Source organism: Sardina pilchardus, chromosome 7 (genome assembly GCF_963854185.1).
Source record: "Sardina pilchardus chromosome 7, fSarPil1.1, whole genome shotgun sequence".
Classification (NCBI taxonomy): Eukaryota; Metazoa; Chordata; class Actinopteri; order Clupeiformes; family Clupeidae; genus Sardina; species Sardina pilchardus.
In genome coordinates this window covers 12,482,168-12,494,667 of record NC_085000.1, presented here as the reverse complement: position 1 = coordinate 12,494,667, position 12,500 = coordinate 12,482,168, and the positions used below count along the sequence as shown (strand labels likewise).

At 46.9% G+C, this 12,500-nt stretch overlaps 1 protein-coding gene across 1 annotated transcript in view; it reads left to right on the top strand.

Annotated features, from left to right (window-relative positions):
- The first annotated feature begins 1,032 nt into the window (after window positions 1-1,032).
- slc16a1b (solute carrier family 16 member 1b) overlaps window positions 1,033-12,500 on the top strand; it is a 44,648-nt gene continuing 33,180 nt past the window's right edge. Inside the window, exons 1-2 of the mRNA XM_062540778.1 lie at window positions 1,033-1,172; window positions 2,035-2,102. The gene's annotated coding sequence lies outside the window, so the exon portion shown is untranslated. The remainder of the gene's footprint in view (window positions 1,173-2,034; window positions 2,103-12,500) is intronic.

The window sequence follows — 12,500 nt, the reverse complement described above, 5'->3', positions numbered from 1 at the left end:
AGCGAGAGAGAGAGTATGTGTGTGTTAATGCCTGTTGGCAATGTGTGTGCTTGCCCAGATGAGGTAATTAATTTGAGAAGCCTCAGGTACCGTTTCCTCCTCAAATGTCTTTTCATTTTCCTGGAGCCCAATGGCAGACCCTCAAGCAGTGTGTGTGCGTGTGTGTGTGTGAGAGAGCGAGAGATTACAGCTGAATGTGTGTGTGTGTGAGTGTCTGTGTGTGAGAGAGAAAGAGAGAGAGAGAAGGCCTACAGCTCTGTGTGTGTGTGTGTGTGTGTGTGTGTGTTTGAGAGACAGAGAGAGAGAAGGGGGAAAGAGAGAGAGAGAGAGAGAGAGAGAGAGAGAGAGAGAGAGAGAGAGTGCAGCTGTGTGTGTGTGTGTGTGTGTGTGGTTAGCCCTTCAGCGGACTTCTAGGTTTTCGACACACAGCTCCTTATCTGGCTGAGAGGAGCATTGAGCAGGACTCGGTGTTCTGCCATACAAGCACTTTCACAGCCGCCCTGGGGTAAACACACTTCACTACTTCTCATTCGAACGTAGTGAGGTAATCAGGCGACAACATTTTGCCTAAACTTCATCAACAACAAGTGCACCACCCGCCAACTTCAGTGAAGACAGACAGTGTAGCCAGAATGTGTCACCATGCCTTCCTGTCAAATTACAGTTCAAATGTAGGCTACAGGCTAACTGTGCTCGTTGTCTCGTTGTTTAAATGCAGTGGTCTTAGGAAATCACTGATTAGAGCGACTTTTAGTAGACAAATGGCAATCCGTCCCTCGTTCTTGTCTTGTGATTCGGACGTTAACCACTTCCCTGGTGAACAGCAGGCTGCGCAGACCAGAGCTGCTCTCTCAGGTCTATAAATTGTGATCTCTACTGGGCTACTACGGCGCTGTCAGCTGAAGGGCGAAGTTGGTGGCGCGCAGCGCAGGTGATCGGTGCGTGTCTGTCGTTGACGAGGCTCGCGTGTCCTGCTCCCCCGCTGCTCGACTGGAGTAGGAGGGGATTCAGACGCACGCGCACTTCCGCTCACCAGAACCCATGCCGACATTTCATACGAGCGCGGTCAGGAAAGTTTTCGCATTCCCATGAACACATTTCCCCGTGTCAAGCGGACCGAGTTGGCGACGCGAGCAACGCTCCTCTTTTTGCTGTAGAAGCACCATTTAGAGGTATGTTGGTCAATTTTATCGAAGCCTTTCGCTGTGAAGTGCGGTAGTGACGCTCACTCATGGGTCCGCTAGCCCTGCTTTCAGTTCAGCATCCACATAACACATGTGTGAATGGCACAGCGAAGCTAATTGAGTGTTTGCCACGCCGGCACCCGTTGTTTGAATGGGCAACTGAATTCTGCACACTGTCGAACATTTTTCAAAAGTGCCGCTATGTTTAGCCTCTTTTGAAGACTGTGAATAGCGAACAGTGTTACTGTGTTACGACATGCCCGTCTGCAGTGCGCATACCTGTGCACCAGCAGGTTGCCTGCCCGAGATCACCTTTAACGTTTTTGTTAGGCTAACTGTTTTTTAGTAGCCGACACAATAGCGAGGGGGGAGGGTGTGTGTGGAGAGTTTGAATCGGGGGGATAGAGGGTCTCCCCAAATGGGGGAGGTGTTGTCTCGTCGCCCACCGCTCTGCTCATGAATGGAGAGGCGACCTTGAGTGTGTCTCCTAAACCTGATCCCGCGATACAGACCCTGTCTGTCGTTTACATTTTGATGTCAGGAACATCTTGTGCCGCTTCGCATCTCCGCTCCGCCGACTGAAGCTGTGGCTATATTTGCCCCTAGAAGCATCAACCGAGCATTCGCCTCGCGCGTGGTCTATTTCTACAGTCTTCTTGTATTTCTTTACAGTTACATCATTGTGGGATCACGTGCAAATCATTGTACTGTGGAAATGAGCGACTGGTGGGCGAACAATTAGTTTGTTTCTCTCTCTCTCTCTCTCTCAGCGTCTGATTCTGTCCTAGATTCGTGGTGTCGACGTGATGAAATCACACTAATGTATCCCCCCTCCTCTCCCGCTCCTCAGATCTGAGAACAGAAGAGCGAGCCGCAGCCGCTGTCCTGCCCGCGAGATTTACCCCGTCAGCGCTCGTGGTGAGTCTCTCGCCCTCCTTGCCATTGGCTCAGCAGCCATATCCTCCCACATCATCCAGCGCGGGGCAGCAGCTGCCCGTTACTCCCGTCACAACTTCTGTTTCTAATCACGCAGGAAACTCCAATGCCACTGAAAGTTAGTGTGTGTGTCTGTGTGTGTGTGTGCAGAGATGACTGTGCCCTGATTTTAAAAGTGAAAGATTTAATTTCCTCATTACTGTGAAGAGTGATGTAATATCAGTGCTGAAGGCTTGGGCCAGTTGTGTCTGAATACGAAACAGTGTGTGTGGAAATCATAAAATCATAAATGGTCATTTGTGGCGTGGCTCTGGCGTGGTCGAGGAGACCTCTGCTCTGTGGAGAAGGCCACGCTATCACGTGCGGTCGGGTCGCTGCTCATGACTGACGGCAGGAAGTTGAACTTTCGGAGCACACCCCAGACTTTGAGCTCGAGCAGAGAAGGATCTTGTTGTGTGTGCCAGCAGCTCAGCAGGGCAGGTGTGTGTGTGTGTGTGTGGCAGCAGCTGAGCAGGACGTAGTTTTATGACGGCGCGTTATTAGTGTCGTCTGCTGACATCAGCGTGTCTGTCTTATCTGAACACTTTGTGTTTGTGCTGCTCTGACCGGGCACTGAGGCAGTAGGGGTTACACACACACACACACACTCTCTCTCTCTCTCTCTCTCTCTTGCGTGTGTGTGTGTTTGCGCTGGTCCGACTGGGAGCTGAAGCAGTAGGAGTTAAGTAGTATCACTGAGTAAGCATACACACACACACACACACACTCACTGTCTTTTGTGTGTGTGTGTGTGTGTGTGCGTGTTGGTGCTGAGGCAGTAGGGATTAGGCACAGATGTTCCACTGTACAGAACAACCCTCTGATGCGGAACGCCACTCACACGTTTGAGCGGCACACACACACACACACACTGGCATCGTCTGCCACCTGTGCCCATTTTAAGGTGCCGTCAGCGTTTTTTTAACCTGTAAAGGCCGGCGCCCACCGGACATGGCGTTCAGCGGTGTTGGGTAGACTAGGCATGCAGGATTTGATCCCTGTGCGGCTGCTGCGCGACAGACGCTTCTAGTGGGCTTTGCTCCGTTAATAACAGTGGAGTTCTCATTTGTTTCTAGTCGCGTTGTGTCGCGTACGTGTCCGGTGGAAGCCGGCCTTAACACATGATCAGCGACTATCTCCTCATGATTGACTAGTACCGCAAGCACTCTGTAAATAAAGCAGAAATCCCTTTAAGTGTGTTTTGTTCACTTCCTTTACAATGTTAATCTCAAATAAGTGGATTTCCCGCTTCCCCAAAACTCAATGAGATAAACCTGACCAGCCGGGTCTCCTCTTACCACATCAGTGGATCGTACAGACAGAGCTGTGTGTGTGTGTGTGTGTGTGTGTGTGTGTGTGTGTGTGTGTGCGTGTGTGTGCGTGTGTGTGTGTGTAGACGCCGCCAGCCCTTGGCAGAGGACGCTCTGATTGACTCAGTGTGGTGATACATGAGCAGGAAGTGCAGTAACTCAGTGCTGATGAGAGCGCGGCGGGTGTGTGTGTGTAGACGCGGCGGGTGTGTGTGTGTGCGAGTGTGTGTAGACGCGGCGTGTGTGTGCGTGTGTGTGTAGACGCGGCGTGTGTGTGTGCGCGTGGCGGGTGTGAAAGTAGACGCGGCGGGTGTGTGTGTGTAGACGCGGCGGGTGTGTGTGTGTGCGAGTGTGTGTAGACGCGGCGTGTGTGTAGACGCGGCGTGTGTGTGTGCGCGTGGCGGGTGTGAATGTAGACGCGGCGGGTGTGTGTGTGCAAGTGTGTGTAGTCGTGGCGGGTGTGTGTGTGTGTGTGTGTAGACGCGGCGGGTGTGTGTGTGCAAGTGTGTGTAGACGTGGCGGGTGTGTGTGTGTGTGTGTGTGTGTAGACGCGGCGGGTGTGTGTGTGTGTGTGTGTGTAGACGCGGCGGGTGTGTGTGTGCGAGTGTTTGTAGACGCGGCGGGTGTGTGTGTGCGAATGTGTGTAGACGCGGTGTGTGTGTGTGTGCGAATGTGTGTAGACGCGGTGTGTGTGTGCGTGTGTGTGTGTACTGTGTAGACGCGACGGTTGACCCGACGTCCGTCTGGCTTCGTGCTCGTCTGTAGCAGTTCCTGCAGGACTCCCCGAACAGACGGACGGACGGAGCTCTGGCTGGCGATGAGTTCGCAGCTGGTTCAGCATGCTGTCCGCAGGCCGGAGCTGTCGGGGAAAAGAGTGTGTGTGTGTGTGTGTGTGTGTGTGTGTAGCTGTTTATCTTGCTTTACTTGTTGCTAAGAAGCGCGGCGCAATCATCCGATAGTCCCGTAAGGAGCTAGCCTACAATCTTGGCAGTTAACTCGTGGCATCCTGTGTGTGTGTGTGTGTGTGTGTGTGTGTGTGTGTGTGTGTGTGTGTGTGTGTGTGTTGTGGACCCCGGGATCTAATAACACAGTTTCAGGCGCGCCTTCAGAGTAAAATAAATGTGGTAATAAGTATTAATGATTATAAGTAATAAGCATTATATTATTAACGGATTAGCGCTACATAGTGCTTTTCTGCGGGACACTGCACATTATGGCCCAGATTAATCAGCAGCACAATGGTACTCAATGGTATTTTGCAACATTAGTAACTTCTGCTCTACCTATTCCAAGCTCATTCTCATCACTTGAGGTTAATGATGCTACAGACACTCTTTGCTCTACACTGGCATCCTGTCTGAATGCAGCATGTCCTCTTTCCACAAGACCCACTCGTTCTAAACCTCGCCATCCATGGCTGACAAACAGTATACGCTCAGTACGCAAGGAACTTAGAGCTGCTGAAAGGAAATGGCGTAAATCTGGAGATAGAAATGATCTTAGTAAATACCAGTCTATGCTATCATCTTTTTCATCCACTGTCACACTTGCAAAAACAACATATTATCAGAGTAAGATTGAGAACGCCACTGACAGCAGAAAACTTTTTGCTACGTTCAAGTCTCTTCTCAATCCTCCACCACCGCCATCAGCTACTTCACTGTCAGCAGATGACTTTGCAACATTTTTCACTGAGAAAGTTGCTAAGATAAGTGCTCAGTTTGATGACCCTATAAGAAGGACTCTGCCTGGTGTTAGCATGATGCCATCATTGGACTTTTTCTCTCCTCTTGATGAGGAAGCGGTCTCTCAACTGCTTCAGCGAAGCCGTCCAACAACATGCCCTTTGGATCCTGTCCCGTCTACGCTCCTGCAGTCTATAGCACCCGCTATTATACCAGCAGTCACACATGTATTTAATACTTCACTCAGTTCTGGAATAGTTCCTTCTTCTTTTAAACAGGCAAGAATTACGCCTTTGCTGAAGAAAAGTACACTTAATTCAACTGATGTGAAGAACTACAGACCTGTCTCCCTTCTTCCTTTCTTGTCAAAGGTTTTGGAGAAAGTGGTCTTCAAGCAAATGTGTGACTTCCTCTATCAGAATAACCTACTAGACCCTATGCAGTCTGGTTTCAAGAGTGGTCATTCTACTGAAACTGCTCTTCTATCTGTGACTGAAGCATTGAGAGTAGCTAAGTCCTCTGCTCAGTCATCAGTGTTAATTCTGTTAGATTTATCTGCAGCCTTTGATACGGTTAACCATGACATTCTCCTTTCTACACTATATGAACTGGGAATTTCTGGGAAAGCTCTTGACTGGTTCAAGTCTTACCTTAAAGGGCGTTCTTTTAGCGTGTCTTGGCAGGGACAGATATCAAAGTCTCATGACCTCACTACAGGAGTCCCCCAAGGATCAGTATTAGGGCCCCTCCTTTTCTCTATTTACACCACTTCTTTAGGTGGGATTATTCGCTCTCATGGATTTGAATATCATTGCTATGCGGACGACACTCAACTTTTCCTATCCTTCCCACCTGAGGACTCTAGTGTTTCCCATCGGATCTCTGCATGCCTGAAGGACATTTCAATCTGGATGAAGGATCAGCACCTTCAGCTTAATCTTTCCAAAACTGAGCTCTTGGTGTTTCCAGCAAAAACAGCCATTCCCCAACAGATGAACATCCAGCTTGATTCATCCTCACTGACTCCAACCAGATCGGCACGTAACTTGGGTGTCATAATTGATGACCAACTTACTTTCTCTGAGCATGTTGCCTCAATTGCAAAGTCATGTCGGTATACCCTGTACAACATTAGGAAGATCAGACCTTATCTGACACAAGATTCCACTCAGCTTCTTGTACAGGCAATGGTTATCTCCAAGCTGGACTACTGTAATTCTCTGTTAGCTGGCCTACCTGCTTGTGTATTAAGACCACTACAGTTGATTCAGAATGCTGCAGCACGACTGGTCTTCAATCAGCCAAAGAGGACACATGTAACCCCTCTCCTAGTTACTCTCCACTGGCTCCCTATAGTAGCCAGAATTAAATTTAAATCTCTCACTCTGGCCTATAGGACACTGACTGGATCTGCTCCCAGCTACTTCAGTTCTTTAATCACGATGTACATTCCCAACCGCCCATTGCGATCTTCTGAGGAGCGTCTGTTATGTCGACCAACCATACATGCTAGGTCAAATTGTAGATCCTATTCTTCAGTGGTTCCGTGTTGGTGGAATGAGTTGCCCAGTGCTCTCCGTTCCAGCAACAGCTTTGGATCTTTTAAGAGGGGTCTTAAGGCATATTTATTTAATATGCACTTAGTCCTTTGAGTTTGTGATGTGTTATGGTTTGTATAATAGTATTGTTTTGTTATAATTTGTCTATTGATAGAATTTGACATTTATTTTGCTATTGTCCTTAAATTTAGCCATACCATGCTTTAGTTATTATTATTATATATAATTAACTGAGTGACTTATTTGATTGCTATTCTCATTTCACTGTTTTATTTCTCATTAGATTAGTGCTTAAAATTATTGTTTTACTGCTAATATTACTATTCTCCCTAGTTTGTAATTGTTCACTGTTAATTTAATTTGTATTGTTATTTATTTGTATGTCGCTTTGGACAAAGGCGTCTGCTAAATAACCATAGCCATAGCCATAGCCATAGCCATAGCCATAGCCATAGCCATAGCCATACTCTCTGCAACTCTATATGGTGTGTGTCTGTGTGTGTGTGTGTGTGTGTGTGTGTGTGTGTGTGTGTGTGTGTGTGTGTGTGTGTGTGTGTGTGTGTGTGTGTGTGTGTGTGTGTGTGTGTGTGTGTGTGTGTGTGTGTGTGTTTGTGTGTATATGTGTGTAGCAACACAATGGTACTCTATGCAGTTCTATACGATGTGTGTGTGTGTGTGTGTGTAGCAGCACAATGGTACTGTATGCAATTCTATATGATGTGTGTAGGCTAATATGGGAGTCCCTCGGCCATGCCTCGGTCAGTCAAGGGCTCCTTAGTGTGAGGAGCACTAAAGTGCTGTAGTGGAGCCCAAAGCCCTTGACCACAGAGCTCTATTTCTGGGGGGGGGGGGGGGGGGGGGTTTGCCATATGCGCTTCCCAGCATGCTCTGCGTGATTGACAGACGCATGTGAGTCTCTGCTGGACGGCGCCCTTGTTCTATTGCCTTGGACTTGACCTGCTGGACCTCACACAGGTGCCACAGTCTGTGTGTGTGTGTGTGTGTGTGTGTGTGTGTGTGTGTGTGTGTGTCTGTGTGTGTGTGTGCGTGTGAGGCTGCTCTCTTGGTCTCCATCCAGGTCAGGTGGCATTCTGTTCTCGCTGGATTTTACCCACAATCCTCCACTCTCAGCCTCTCTCTTTTAGCACCCCTTCATTTCTCTCTCTCTCCCTCCCTCTCTCTCTCTCTCTCTCTCTCTCTCTCACACACACACACACACACACACACACACACACTGTCTCACTGTCTCTAGTGCACTGCTCTCTACTTTCAATCTGATATCTCCTCTTATCTTTTCTTATCCCAATCTCCTGTTATCGCTCTTTCCTGTTCCATCTCACTCTCACTCTCTTTCTCCCTCTCTCTCTCTCTCTCTCTCTCTCCAACTCTCTTTTCCTGTTCCCTCTCCCTCTCCATCTCCCTCTCTCTTTTGCTCTCTTTCTCTCTTTCCTGTTCCCTCACTCTTTTTCTCTCTCTTCCTCTCAACCCCTCTCTCTCTCTCTCTCTATCTCTATCTCTCTTTCCTGTTCCCTCTCACACTCTCTCTTCCTCTCTGTCACTCACTCCATTTCTTTTTCTCACATCCTCTGTGTCTCTCTATGAGTGTGTAATTCTGACTCACTCTCTCTCCATTTCCACAGAAGATAGCTAATCGCTTGTTTCCTGGAACCCTCGAGATTTTGCCATTGGGTCACGATAAGGCCTGTCCCTTTACAGTTTTTCACAATTGCTAGAACACCTTTTTCAGAACTCTTTACCTTTTTCTCAAAACTGTGAACACAAAACTCATTTCTCAAACTACATTCTCGAAACCCTTCAATCTTGTTGCAAAACTGAACAATCACCTCAAAACACTTTTAACTTTGCTCAAAACTAACTAATGGTCTCAAATCATTGAACACATCAGGAAAAAAAGTTAAAATTAAAAAATTACACTCCTGCAGAGCAGTGATAAGGCAATACACCAAACAATGGAAGACACAGTTTTCAGGGCAGGGTTTATGGCTCCTGGAAGAATTGTATTCAATCTCATTTGAAAAATAAAATATCACAATGAAAATAAAGAATAAGTACTTATAAAACTCTCTACTCATATCCTCTAGCCTATATGAAGATATAAATCAATAGTTTTGTAAGTGAACAGAAAGACAGGCCAATACTGTACTGAATATGATTTGTACTGTGATGCCACATACTCTGATAGTACTGTAAGTATGCAATACTGTAATATTGTATTGTGCCTAAATTTAGACTTACTTGGACATACTGATAAATCAGCTCTTTCACTCTCTCAGAGTTGAGCTCAAAGGGTAGTAAGTGTGTAACAGTGGATGTTCAGTGATTACTGTACTGTATGATAATGGACATGTACGCTATTTCTCTTCTGTAGTCTGAATCTTTGGATTATTGACGCCACAGAGAAACCACTGATGTTGGGTTGGACCATGAAGTCCTGCTTCTCTCATTGGCATTCCATGAACCACAACATGGTCAATGATTGTTGCCCAAATATCATCATTTACAGTATTGCAACTCTTGGGACTCTCTGTCTTTCTCTTCATCCTCTTCCTCCTACCTGCACCCTCCTCTTCCTTGTACCCCACTTCTACTGTAACACACACTTGTTGTCCCCTGCGTCTCTGTCAACTCTGAACTGACTTATATTGGTTGTCAGATCATTAGACAGAAGTGTTATCAATTTTGAGTGGTAGTGTTCAAATGGAGACAACTGTGCACTAATTGTGTTCAACTTCTGCGTTGTTTGGTTATCAATATAATTAAGAAGTGCATCAGAATGCACAATGTGTTCACAGTTTTGCAAAAAGGGTAAATGAGTTTGGTAAAATGGGTGAAGTGGGTGAAAGTAGTCTATGGTTTTGCCAAAAAAGGGAATAATTCAATAAATGTGTTCAGGCATTTGAGAATTTGATTCAGAGAATGGGGTTTAGTGTTTGAGCAACTGTGAAAAACTGTAATGGTGACCCTCTGCTCTTAGAGATCTCTCCTTGGTGTTTACGGCGAAATGTTCATGGCCTTGCGGTGGCCTTGCACTAGATTGGGTGATGCTGAAGGACTTGAGGTGGTTCTGGTGAAGCTGTGGCTTGGCCCGGTGGAGGGGAATGCGTGGACCTGCGGTGTGTGTACGGAATGACGAGGGTTGGCTTGGAGCATGTGGGAAATAGTGGGAGTGGACGGACACAGGCACACACACACACACACACACACACACACACACACACACACTTCAATACTTAAATTATGAGTCGGGGTCCGTGATTTAGCTTTTGTGGCTAACGTGTAGTTACTGCAGTATTTGGTAGAGTGGCTGTTTGTATAGCGAGTGTGTTTGTCCGTGCTGCAGTGTCTAAAAGACTAAACATCAACATGCCGTCAAGCCTGGACGCTAAACCATAAACATAAACTCCAAAGCTCTTTGGAGAGCCGCTAGAGATGTGTGTGTGTGTGTGTGTGTGTGTGTGTGTGTGTGTGTGATAAGGTCCCATAAGACGGGGATAAGACAGGCCCAGTCTGATAAGGCCTCTTGAGACACACTAAGACAGGTCCACTCTGATAAGTGAGGCTAGATTGGACGGAAAGCAGAGATCTCACGGGGAGATAGCATTGCTCTTGTCTGCTACTAAGAGTTCCTTCAACTAAGACGCCTTCCGCTAAGTTGAGACTGTAATACTGTTATCAACCTTTTGTACAATATATGAAATTATCAACAATAACTTTTGAAGACCTCGGCCTGACCATTGTGTTCACATTCACATCATAGGTTGTCATTATATTGCTTGTAAATGTAAAGAGATGTCCTAAAATATAGCGATGACTAGCCTGAACTAAGGAGCTACTTTACTGTTAGACAGTTGTGCATATCGATGTCTCCAAAGAGCATTCACTCTGCTGTGGCTGTTGGCTGGTGAAGTGCTGTGGTTACATAGGGTGAGGGGATTATGCAGGTAGTATGTGTTTTTTCAGTGTATGTGTGTGTGTGTGTGTGTGTGTGTGTGTGTGTGTGTGAGTGTTAACTAACCCTTAAAGATCTAGGCCCTGTGGGGACAGAGTGGTGTAGACTTGAATGTTGTATTGATATTTGTGGCCGTGTGTGTGTGTGTGTGTGTGTGTGTGTGTGTGTGTGTGGACATGGTGGAGCAGCGATGGCATCACAGAGTCGCTCCATCCGGGTTTGGTTCCCGCCGTTGTGAATCTTTGGACAAAAGCGCCCGCTAAGTTTCAGTCAGATTTAGTTTTAGCCGAAACGTTGGTGTAATTTGTGGCTGTGTTCCTTTGGCAGCTGTAATCGGGTTCTGGCTGAGCGCCTGGCTGTGGAGTTCGGAGAGGAGGTGCATACTGTACTGTAACCATGGCATCTGCATGGAGCTTCTGAGGAAGTGAACATCAGTGGAGGCTTCAGGCAGTGCTAGCCTGCTGTGCTAGCTGAATGGCACCTTGCTTAAGAGTGATGTGTGGAGGTTATGATAACCTCCTGGGGGGTATTCCAAGTGAGTGGTCTAGTGACAAACCTGGCTAAGTTAACTCAGAGTAAGCGGTAAACCTCCTACAAGAAGAGGCCAATGGCATTGTTTTTTGTTAGGAGAATAAAGCCATACAGCTTTTCTATTAGGAGGTTTACCACCTACTCTGAGTTAACTTGCCCAGGGTTGTCACTAAATCACGTACTTGGAATACCCTCCTGTTCTTTCCACCCACCCACACCTCCTCTGTGCTGGGCTTTGACTAGCCAACACTGCAGAAAAGGGGTGTCTAAAAACAAGATAAAAACACTGAATCTGGGGCCGCAAAGGGCTACAGCGCTCATGCCATGTTTGGGTTCGACTCCGACCTGCAGTCATCTCCCGATCCCACCCCATCTCTCTCTCAAGGTCAAGGTCAAGGTCAAGGTTAGATTTATTGCCATATAGTGAAGATACACAATAGGAATGTTTTACAGCCAATTCACGTATGAATATGGTTGACAGCAACAGACATAAAATAGACAAAGACATGACAATAGTGACAATAGAAGCTGAGGTAGTAATGTTGAAAGTGCTGATGATATGCAGGCAGAGAGCAGTTAAGTAAAGTGCAGTGGACAACACAACTCACTTCCTGTCTCTCTTTACTCTCCAGTATGATTAAAGGCAAAAAAGCCCCAAAAATATACAAAAAAATGCAGCAAGATCATTAATTTCACTTGACAAGATTTCTTGAATTAAGATAATTACATCTAGAAATAAATTATCGAACACTTCTAAATCTCATTTTTTTTTTTATCTTGATAAGATAAAATAATTTGCATTGTACGTGCAGGCTGGATCCTGTGGTAGTTAAGGCTCAGCTGCTAGCCTGCCCTCACAGCAGTACTGGGCTGTGGTTAAGTGCTGTTGTACTTTAGCCATTAGCGCTGTCCGGCTCCGGTCAAGTGCTGTTGCAGCTAGGGCACAGTTAGCCTGCTGAGCTAGCCGCAGGACTAGCTGCTCATTAGCGGTGTTGGTCTCTGGCTAAGTGTTGCTGGTTAGCCTGCTGAGCTAGCAGCAGGAGCTAGCCTCTTATTAGCGCTTGGCGAGAGGTAAGGGCTCCGTTTGTGTGTGTGTGTGTGTGTGTGTGTGTGTGTGTGTGTGTGTGTGTGTGTGTGTGTGTGTGTGTGTGTGTGTGTGTGTGTGTGTGTGTGTGTGTGTGTGTACACGAGGTAAGGCCACCGGCCGCTGGTGCAGGAGATGACAGGGTCCGTATTAGAGAGGAAAGGAGCGGAGTAGAGTGGATCTGACTGCTCCTTAGAAGCAC